The sequence below is a fragment of the Capricornis sumatraensis genome, chromosome X, assembly GCF_032405125.1.
Source record: "Capricornis sumatraensis isolate serow.1 chromosome X, serow.2, whole genome shotgun sequence".
In the NCBI taxonomy this organism is placed as follows: Eukaryota; Metazoa; Chordata; class Mammalia; order Artiodactyla; family Bovidae; genus Capricornis; species Capricornis sumatraensis.
This window is the reverse complement of record NC_091092.1, coordinates 103,313,243-103,322,815: the sequence shown is the minus strand read 5'-3', so window position 1 is coordinate 103,322,815 and position 9,573 is coordinate 103,313,243. Positions and strand designations below refer to the sequence as shown.

At 40.0% G+C, this 9,573-nt stretch overlaps 1 non-coding gene across 1 annotated transcript; it reads right to left on the bottom strand.

Moving 5' to 3' along the window:
• Positions 1-2,817: 2,817 nt before the first annotated feature.
• Positions 2,818-2,889, bottom strand: TRNAS-GGA (transfer RNA serine (anticodon GGA)). The gene has a single exon. It is a non-coding gene; the product is annotated as a tRNA-Ser (tRNA).
• Positions 2,890-9,573: the final 6,684 nt, after the last annotated feature.

The following is a 9,573-nucleotide window of genomic DNA, read 5'->3' as shown; positions in this document are numbered from 1 at the left end:
GGATAATAAGGTTTATTATCCAGTACTATTTACAATAGCTAGGACATGGAAGCAACCTAAATGTCCATGAACAGATGAATAGATAAAGAAGATGTGGTACACACACACACACACACAGGAATATTACACAGGCATGAAAAGGAACAAAACTGTGTCATTTGTAGAGACTGTATTGCCTTTTAACTATAAAATGATTCTCCAAGAGAATAAATGAAGAAATAATTTTTCCCCAGAATTTGTCAGCATAAACTTAAAGTCTTAAGAATCTCAGGAATGAGAAAAAAAGTTAACACTAATTCCAAGTTTTCAGTTAGGAAACAAAAGGTGATTTTACAGTCTCCTACGTTTTGTACTCCAATGGACTTACTCAAATGTTCTGGTTATCCTTCAACATTCCTTCTCAAAATTTTCTTCTAAAAATCTCATTGAAACCTTATCTAATCAAGTATAGTTGGAAACTCTATACATCTGCTTCCAGGTCACAAGCTGTTGAGAGTAGGTAGACTTAGGTCACAGTGAAGCATCTCCAACCACAGATTACTGGAAATGAAGGTGAATTTAGGGATGTTCTATTTCACCCTCTTTCCCACAGGGATAGAGATAACCATAGCACTCACAGATGACCTTCAGGACTGATTGGTTGGCCAAGTGATTTTGATACATACTTATTTAGCTTAAATGGCAACTGTCTTCACATCTATTTGTAAAGAAACATTTTTCATTCAGTATCTTTTAAAATGTAACATGCACACATACACACAAAACCAATACCACCTATACCTCATTTTAGTAGTACGAATCCCAAATATTTCTTTAGAAGGGGAACTACCCATTGCAGGCCTTCTGTCTAAGGATTATAGAAGTTTGCCACCTACTGATCTTTCACTGAAGCACCTTGTCCTCCATGAAATGGAGATTGCTAATACAGTGTATGGAGTGACATACACTGACATACACTGACATACGCTGTTAACGTTCTGCAAGTATTTCCCAATAAAATGTTAAGTTCTTTAAAATATAAAATTACAGTGACTTACTACCTCACACCAGCAGAATGGTCATCATCAAAAACTGAACAAACAATAAATGCTTCAGAGAATGTGGAAAAAGAGAACCCTCTTGGACTGTTGGTGAGACTGTAAATCTGTACAATCACTAAAGAGAATAGTAGAGAGGTTCCCCAAAAAACTAAAACTAGAACTACCATGTGACCCAACCATCCCACTCTTGGGCATTTATCCAGGAAAAAACCCATAATTTCAAAATACATGAACCCCAATATTCACTGCAGCACTATTTCCAATAGCTAGGACATGGAAGCAACCTAAATGTCCATGAACAGATGAATGGATAAAGAAGATGTAGTATGTATATATATCAGTTCAGTTCAGTCGCTCAGTCGTGTCCGACTCTTTGCGACCCCATGAATCGCAGCACGCCAGGCCTCCCTGTCCATCACCAACTCCCGGAGTTCACTCAGACTCACGTCCATCGAGTCAGTGATGCCATCCAGCCATCTCATCCTCTGTCGTCCCCTTCTCCTCCTGCCCCCAATCCCTCCCAGCATCAGAATCTTTTCCAATGAGTCAACTCTTTGCATGAGGTGGCCAAAGTACTGGAGCTTCAGCTTTAGCATCATTCCTTCCAAAGAAATCCCAGGGCTGATCTCCTTCAGAATGGACTGGTTGGGTCTCCTTACAGTCCAAGGGACTCTCAAGAGTCTTCTCCAACACCACAGTTTAAAAGCATCAATTCTTCGGCGCTCAGCCTTCTTCACAGTCCAACTCTCACATCCATACATGACCACTGGAAAAACCATAGCCTTGACTAGACGAACCTTAGTTGGCAAAGTAATGTCTCTGCTTTTAAATATGCTATCTAGGTTGGTCATAACTTTTCTTCCAAGGAGTAAGCATCTTTTAATTTCGTGGCTGTAGTCACCACCTGCAGTGACTTTGGAGCCCCAGAAAATAAAGTCTGACACTGTTTCCCCATCTATCTATATCTATATCTTTATATATATATATATACACACACACACACACACAGAAACACACACACAATGGAATAATACTCATAAAAAGGAACAAAATTGTGCCATTTGTAGAGACTGTGGAAGGACCTAGAGTCTGTCATACAGAGTGAAGCAAAAAGAGAAAAACAATTATTGTGTATTAATATATGCATATATAAAAAACATGTATTTCTGCTTTATTGACTATGCCAAAGCCTTTGACTGTGTAGATCACAATAAACTGTGTAAAATTCTGAAAGAGATGAGAATACCAGACCACCTGACCTGCCTCTTGAGAAATCTGTATGCAGGTCAGGAAGCAACAGTTAGAACTGGACATAGAACAACAGACTGGTTCCACATTGGGAAAGGAGTATGTCAAGGCTGTATATTGTCACCCTGCTTATTGAACTTATATGCAGAGTACATCACGAGAAATGCTGGGCTGGAAGAAGCACAAGCTGGAATGAAGATTGCCGGGAGAAATATCAATAACCTCAGATATGCAGATGACACCACCCTTATGGCAGAAAGCGAAGAAGAACTAAAGAGCCTCTTGGTGAAAGTGAAAGCGGAGAGTGAAAAACTTGGCTTAAAGCTCAACATTCAGAAAACGAAGATCATGGCATCTGGTCCCATCACTTCATGGCAAATAGATGGGGAAACAGTGGAAACAGTAGCTGACTTTATTTTTCTGGGCTCCAAAATCACTGCAGATGGTGATTGCAGCCATGAAATTAAAAGACGCTTGCTCCTTGGAAGGAAAGTTATGACCAACCATACATTTCCTTCTCCAGGGGATCTTCCCGACCCAGGGATCGAACCTGGGTCTCCTGCATTCCAGGCAGATGCTTTAACCTCTGAGCTACCAGGGAAGCCCATGACCAACCTAGATAGCATATTCAAAAGCAGAGACATTACTTTGCCAACAAAGGTCCATCTAGTCAAGGTTATGGTTTTTCCAGTGGTCATGTATGGATGTGAGAGTTGGACTATAAAGAAAGCTGAGCGCAGAAGAATTGATGCTTTTGAACTGTGGTGTTGGAAAAGACTCTTGAGAGTCCCTTGGACTGCAAGGAGATCCAACCAGTCCATCCTAAAGGAGATCAGTCCTGAGTGTTCATCGGAGGGACTGATGTTGAAGCTGAAACTCCAATACTTTGGCCACCTGATGCGAACAGCTGACTCATTTGAAAAAACCCTGATGCTGGGAAAGATTGAGGGCAGGAGAGGAAGGGGACGACAGAGGATGAGATAGTCGGATGGCATCACCGACTCAGTGGACATGGGTTTGGGTGGTCTCTGGGAGTTGGTGATGGACAGGGAGGCCTGGCGTGCTGCGGTTCATGGGGTCACAAAGAGTCAGACACGACTGAGCAACTAAACTGAATGCATATATGTGGAATCTGTACATGGTACAAATGAACCTATTTGCAAAGCAAAAATAGAGTCACAGACAAAGAGAACAAATGTATGGACACTAAGGGGGAAGGGATAAATTGGGAGACTGGGATTGACACATATATGCTACTATGTATAAAATAAATATCTAATGGGAACGTACTGTCCAGCACAGGGGGAAAGGAAGGTGCAATCTATTTGCAGAACATACATTGTTGTTTAGTCGCTAAGTCACAGCCAACTCTTTTGCCACCCCACAGACTGCAGCCCACCAGGCTCCTCTGTCCATGGGATTTCCCACACAAGAATACTGGAGTGGGTTTGCATTTCCTTCTCCAGGGAATCTTCCTGATCCAGGGATCAAACCCACATTTCCTGCATTGGCAGTCAGGTTCTTTACCACTGAGCCACCTGGGAAGCCCAAGACATATCAGGTTTAAAAATGTAGCATTTATAAGGTGCAAACAAATACTGTATGATTCCACTTAAAAGAGGTACCTAGAATAGTCAAATTGGTAAGAGTGAAAGTCCATTGGTAGTTATCAGGGGTCTGGGGGTAGGGAGTTGGTTTAATGGGGATAGACTTTCAGTCTAGTAAGGTCAAAAACTTTGGAGATGGGGCGATGCTGAGAGTTGTACAATGTGAATGTATTTATTGCCACTGAACTGTACAATTAAATGTGGTTAAAATAGTATGTTTTATATTATGTGATGGCTTTTACCATAACAAAAAAACATTTAAAAAGATACATGGACCTCTATGTTCACAGAAGCACTAAGCGTGGAAACCTGAATGCCCATTGACAGACAGAGGAATGGATAAAAAGATGTGGTGCATATATACAATGGAATATTACTCAGCCATAAAAAAGAATGAAATAATGCCATCTGCAGCAACATGAATTGATGTAGAGATTGTCATACTGAGTGAAGTGAGAAAAAAACACCGTATTATGTCACTTACATGTGGACTCTAAAATGTGGCACAAATAAACTTATCTACAAACGGAAACAGACTCACAGACATAGGCTTGTGGTTGCCAAAGGGCAGGGGAGTGACACAGGGAAAGACTGGAAGTTTGGGGCTACAGATGTAAACTATTACATATAGGATGAATAAGGAGCAAGGTCCTCTGTGTAGCACAAGGAACGGATTCAATATTCTGTGACGAACCATAATGGAAAAGAGTTTTTAAAAAGAACGTCTGTATGTGTATAACTGAGTCACTCTGCTATATAGTGGAGATTGGCACAACATTGTAAACGAAGTATACATACTGAAATTTAAAATTTTTCAAAAATAAAAAAATGAAAAATTTAAAAAACCTTGTACACAACTGTTCACAGCAGCACTATTCACGATAACCCCAAACTGGAAACAACCCAAATGTCCATCAGCTGATGAACAGATGAACAGATTGTGGTCTATCCCCATAGTATATGAGTGTTCCACCATAAAAAGGAATGACATACTGACACACACCACATGGACAAACCTTGAAAACATAATGGTAAGTGAAAGAAGCCAGATCAAAATGCCACATATATGAGATGTCCAGAATAGGCAACTCCTTCGAGTCAGGAAGGCATTGAGAGGGTGCCAGGGGCTCTAGGGAGGGGACACAGGAGGAACTATCAATGGGTATGGAGTTTCTTTTTGGTGTAATGAAAATGTTCTAGGATTGATTACCTCAATGCTGGCACAATCTGTGCATATACTAAAAACCACTGTGCATTTTAAATGGGTGCACTGTATTATATGTGAATTATACCACAATACAGCTGTTTATACTCTGTTGACAAGGCTGTGGGGTAACACACACTCCTGAACACTGTGAGAATGCACAATGGAAGGTGGATTGTCAGTATCTAACAAAACTAGGTTTGTATTAATATTTAGCCTTTGACCCAGAAATACCATTTCTAGTGCCTTCCTCTTAAAACACACCAGTAACAACAAGAAAATACACAGGCATAAGGATACTCAGCATTACTCATGCTTACAAAATAGTAGAAACTACTCAAGTGTGCAAATCAAGGCTACTGGCTAAATAAATGATGATACACCCACAATACGGAGTACTATGTCGCTGTAGGAAGAGAGTGTGGATGATCTCTATGAGGTGGTGTGGGGTGGATTCCAGGGTCTACTTATCTATATACACAAAAATATATACATCATCCATTCCCATTTATTTAACAAAGGGGAAAGAAGTAAATATGCATATATCTCCATACTTTTGCAAAAGGAAACAGGAAGGATGAACCAGAAAACAATTCACCTATAAGTTTAGGGGTGGATGTGAACAATATGGAATAAATCAAAAGGAAGCTGGCCCTTGCAGGGTATATCTTTGTGTATAGTTTAATGGTGAAAGGTCAGAAGAGAGAGCTTCTAGGGGCTCTCAGTGTCCATATATGGGCCAACTGGGGCATCAAATAAAGGTGACAGTAAAGGATTATTTCAAGGGATTAGATCTGGTAGACAGTGCCTGAAGCACGATGGACAGAAGCTCGTAGCACGTACAAGAGGTGGTGACCAAAATCATCCCCAAGAAAAAAGAAATGTAAGAAAGCAAAGTGGTTGGTCTGAGGAGGCCTTGCAAGCAGCTGGGAAAAGAAGAGAAGCGAAAAGCAAAGAAGAAAGGAAAGGTATACCCAACTGAATGTAGAGTTCCAGAGAATAGCGAGGAGAAGAAAACACTCCTGAGTGAACAGTGCGAAGGAATAGAGGAAAACTATAGAATGGCAAAGACTAAAGAGCCCTTCAAAAAAACTTGAGGTGCAAAGGGAACATTGCATGCAAAAATGTGCACAATAAAGGAGAGAAACCACAAGGACCTAACAGAAGCAAAAGAAATTAAGAAGAGGTGGTAAGAATACACATAAGAACTACACAAGAAAGGTCTTCACGACCTGGATAACCACAATTGTGTGGTCACTCACCTAGAGCCAGATATCCTGGAGTGTGAAGTCAAATGGGCCTTAGGAAGCATCACTGTGAAAAGGCTAGTGGAGGCAATGGAATTCAAGCTGAGCCATTTCAAATCCTAAAAGATGATGCTGTTGAAGTGCTGCATTCAATATGTCGGCAAATTTGGAAAACTCAGCAGTGGCTACAGGACTGGAAAAGGTTAATTTTCATTCTAATCCCAAAGAAAGGTAATGCCAAAGAATGTGCAAACTACTGTACAATGCAACCATTTAACATGCTAGCAAGGTAATTCTCAAAATTCAAGCTAGGCTTCAACAATACATGAACCGAGAACTTCCAGATGTACAAGCTGGAGTTAGAAAAGGCAGAGGAACCAGAGATCTTCAAATTGCCAACATCTGTTGGATCACAGAAAAAGTAACAGAATTCCAAAAACAACTACTTCTAAAAAAAACAAAAACAAAAACAACTACTTCTGCTTCACTGACTACACTAAAGCCTTTGTGTGGATTACAACAAACTGTGGAAAATTCGTAGAGATGGGAATACCAGACCACCTTACCTGTCTCCTGAGAAATTTATATGCAGGACAAGAAGTAACAGTTATAATCAGACATGGGACAACAGACTGGTTCAAAATTCAGAAAAGAGTATGTCAAGGCTGAATATTGTCACCCTGCTTACTTAACATCTATGCAGAATACATTATGTGAAATGGGCTGGATGACTCACAAGATGGAATCGATTGCTGGGAGAAATATCAACAACCTCAGATATGCAGATGATACCACTCTAATGGCAGACAGTGAAGAGGAACTAAAAAGCCTCTTGATGAGAGTGAAAGCAGAGAGTAAAAAAGCTGGCTTAAAATTCAACATTCAAAAAACAAAGATCAGGGCACCCGGCCACATCACTTCATGGCAAGTAGATCGGGAAAAAGTGGAAACAGTGACACATTTTCTTTTCTTGGGCTCCAAAATCACTGCTGATGGTGACTGCAGCCATGAAATTAAAAGACTCTTGCTACTTGGAAGAAAAGGTATGGGAAACCTAGACAGCATATTAAAAAAAGAGACATCACTTTGCCAACAAAGGTCTGTATAGTCAAAGCTATGGTTTTTCCAGTAGTCACGTACGGATGTGAGAGTTGGACCATAAAGAAGGCTAAGTGCTGAAGAATTGATGCTTTCAAACTGTGGTGCTGGAGGACTCTTGAGAGTCCCTTGGATAGAAAGGAGATCAAACCAGCCTATCCAAAAAGAAATCAACCCTGAATACTTATTGGAAGGACTGATGCTGAAGATCCAATACTTTGGCCACCTGATGTGAATAGTGAACTCATTGGAAAAGACCCTCATGCTAGGAAAGATTGAGGGCAAGAGGAGAAGGGGGCAAGAGAGGATGAGGTGGTTGGATGGCATCACCGATTCAGTGTACATGAGTACAGCTCAAGAACCTCCCTGAGATTCACCTCTAGGCTGTATTCTCAGGATCTGGAAAAAATCTGACCCTGAAAATCTTAGAAAGCAAAGGCTCACATTCTTTTTGCAACAAAACTTGGAACCGGTACAAATTGAGGAAATACGAAAAATAGCCTCTGAATGGCACACTAAATTATAACACAATCCTCCAACTTGATCTCTTTTGCTGTTCCTCATGCTCAAACCTTATGGCACTTAGTCTGACTCGGACTCATGCCACATACGTCTTTCTGTTGCCACCTTATCCCCTCAACTCTCTCTGGCTCTCCCTCTCTGTTAGATTTCTGAGCCCAGGACTTTCTCCTATAATCAAAAGCCTGGGAAAACTCTCCTAACATTCTAAAGAATCCCCTTCTCACTCCTCCTACCTCTTGGGGGCAGGGTTGGGGGGAGGGAGAAGAAAATGGGAAAGAAACCAAGCTTCCCCTCTTTCTGCAAGTTCCCTTACTCCTCCAAATTCTTCTGATCAAACTAAGATCCCACCTCCCCAGAGGAAGAATCGCTGCTGGGACAACATCAGTCAGTCTGCCCCTGTCATCAGAGCCAATTTGAGCACTCTCTAAGTTAAATGTTATCTATGAAACTATGACTACAAAACAGAGAGATGACATTTTTGACATTGGATGGCCATGATATTCTTTAGACCCTGAAAAAAAAACTGGTTAAAATGAAATCTTTTTGAAATTGCAAAACTGGTTCTTTTTGCTATTGCAATTAGGAAAAAGCTGGTTTGTTAAAAAATCTCTTTTTCTTTTTTTAGCTCTGACCCAGCCTGAGAAAACAGAAACATACCTAGGAAAAAGCCTGAAGTTAACTTACCATGCCCTGAAATATACACCCCACTCTGCCTGAGACTCCAGCCATGAGCAAGTTAGCAAAACTTCAAGCCAAGGATAAAAAGGGGCAAAGAGACATGTTAAATCTCAAGCGGAAAACTGTGAGATCTCTGTCCAGATTTATGTATGTCGCAGTGTGTGTCTGTATCTTTGGATAATATTGCTGAGGTTATTCTGTCAATAGGCTCTATTTAATATGCCTAAAGAAAAGAAAGCACTTACAAATCATACAATTCTTAAGTCAAGAAAAAAATCAAACTGAATGAATTTCAGGTTCATATGAACTGGAAAATATTCACTATTAAGTTAATACCTGGTATTAACATTTATTTGTTAATCTAATGAACATAGACATTGTGAAGGTAGTTTTAAGAAAATGCAAATGACCTAAGAGTTTTGGGTGATTTATGTTTACCAATCTACGGAATGCTTATATAAAGGACAGTCCATGCTGAAGGAAAGTAGGATATACGTTTTCAGTAAAAAGGTATAAGAAATGAAATTACATTCTATTAAGGGAAAAGGAAGTTAAGTCTAAACTTACAGGTGCCTGTTCTCTGACTGAGCAAGTGATGTATTTACAGAAAGCATAAAAAATGTTTGTGGGACATGGACCCTGGGAAGAGAGCTTTGTGCATGGTACAAGTTTCTTAAGATGTTAAACTGCATTTGAAATCTTATTGTTACTTTGGCTAAGTGAATAACTATTGTTTCACAGTGAATATAAGCTGGTACCAAACTGGAATTTGGTTTTCTCTCCCTGTTAAAAGAATAAACTTTTCTTGGAATATGGCCTTTAATAACAGATTATGTAAATTTCTTCATCTTTAAGTGATTTATATTTGCTTTCGAAACTTACTGTTACTTTGGCAAAATGAGTATTATTTCACTATGATCTATGAAGAC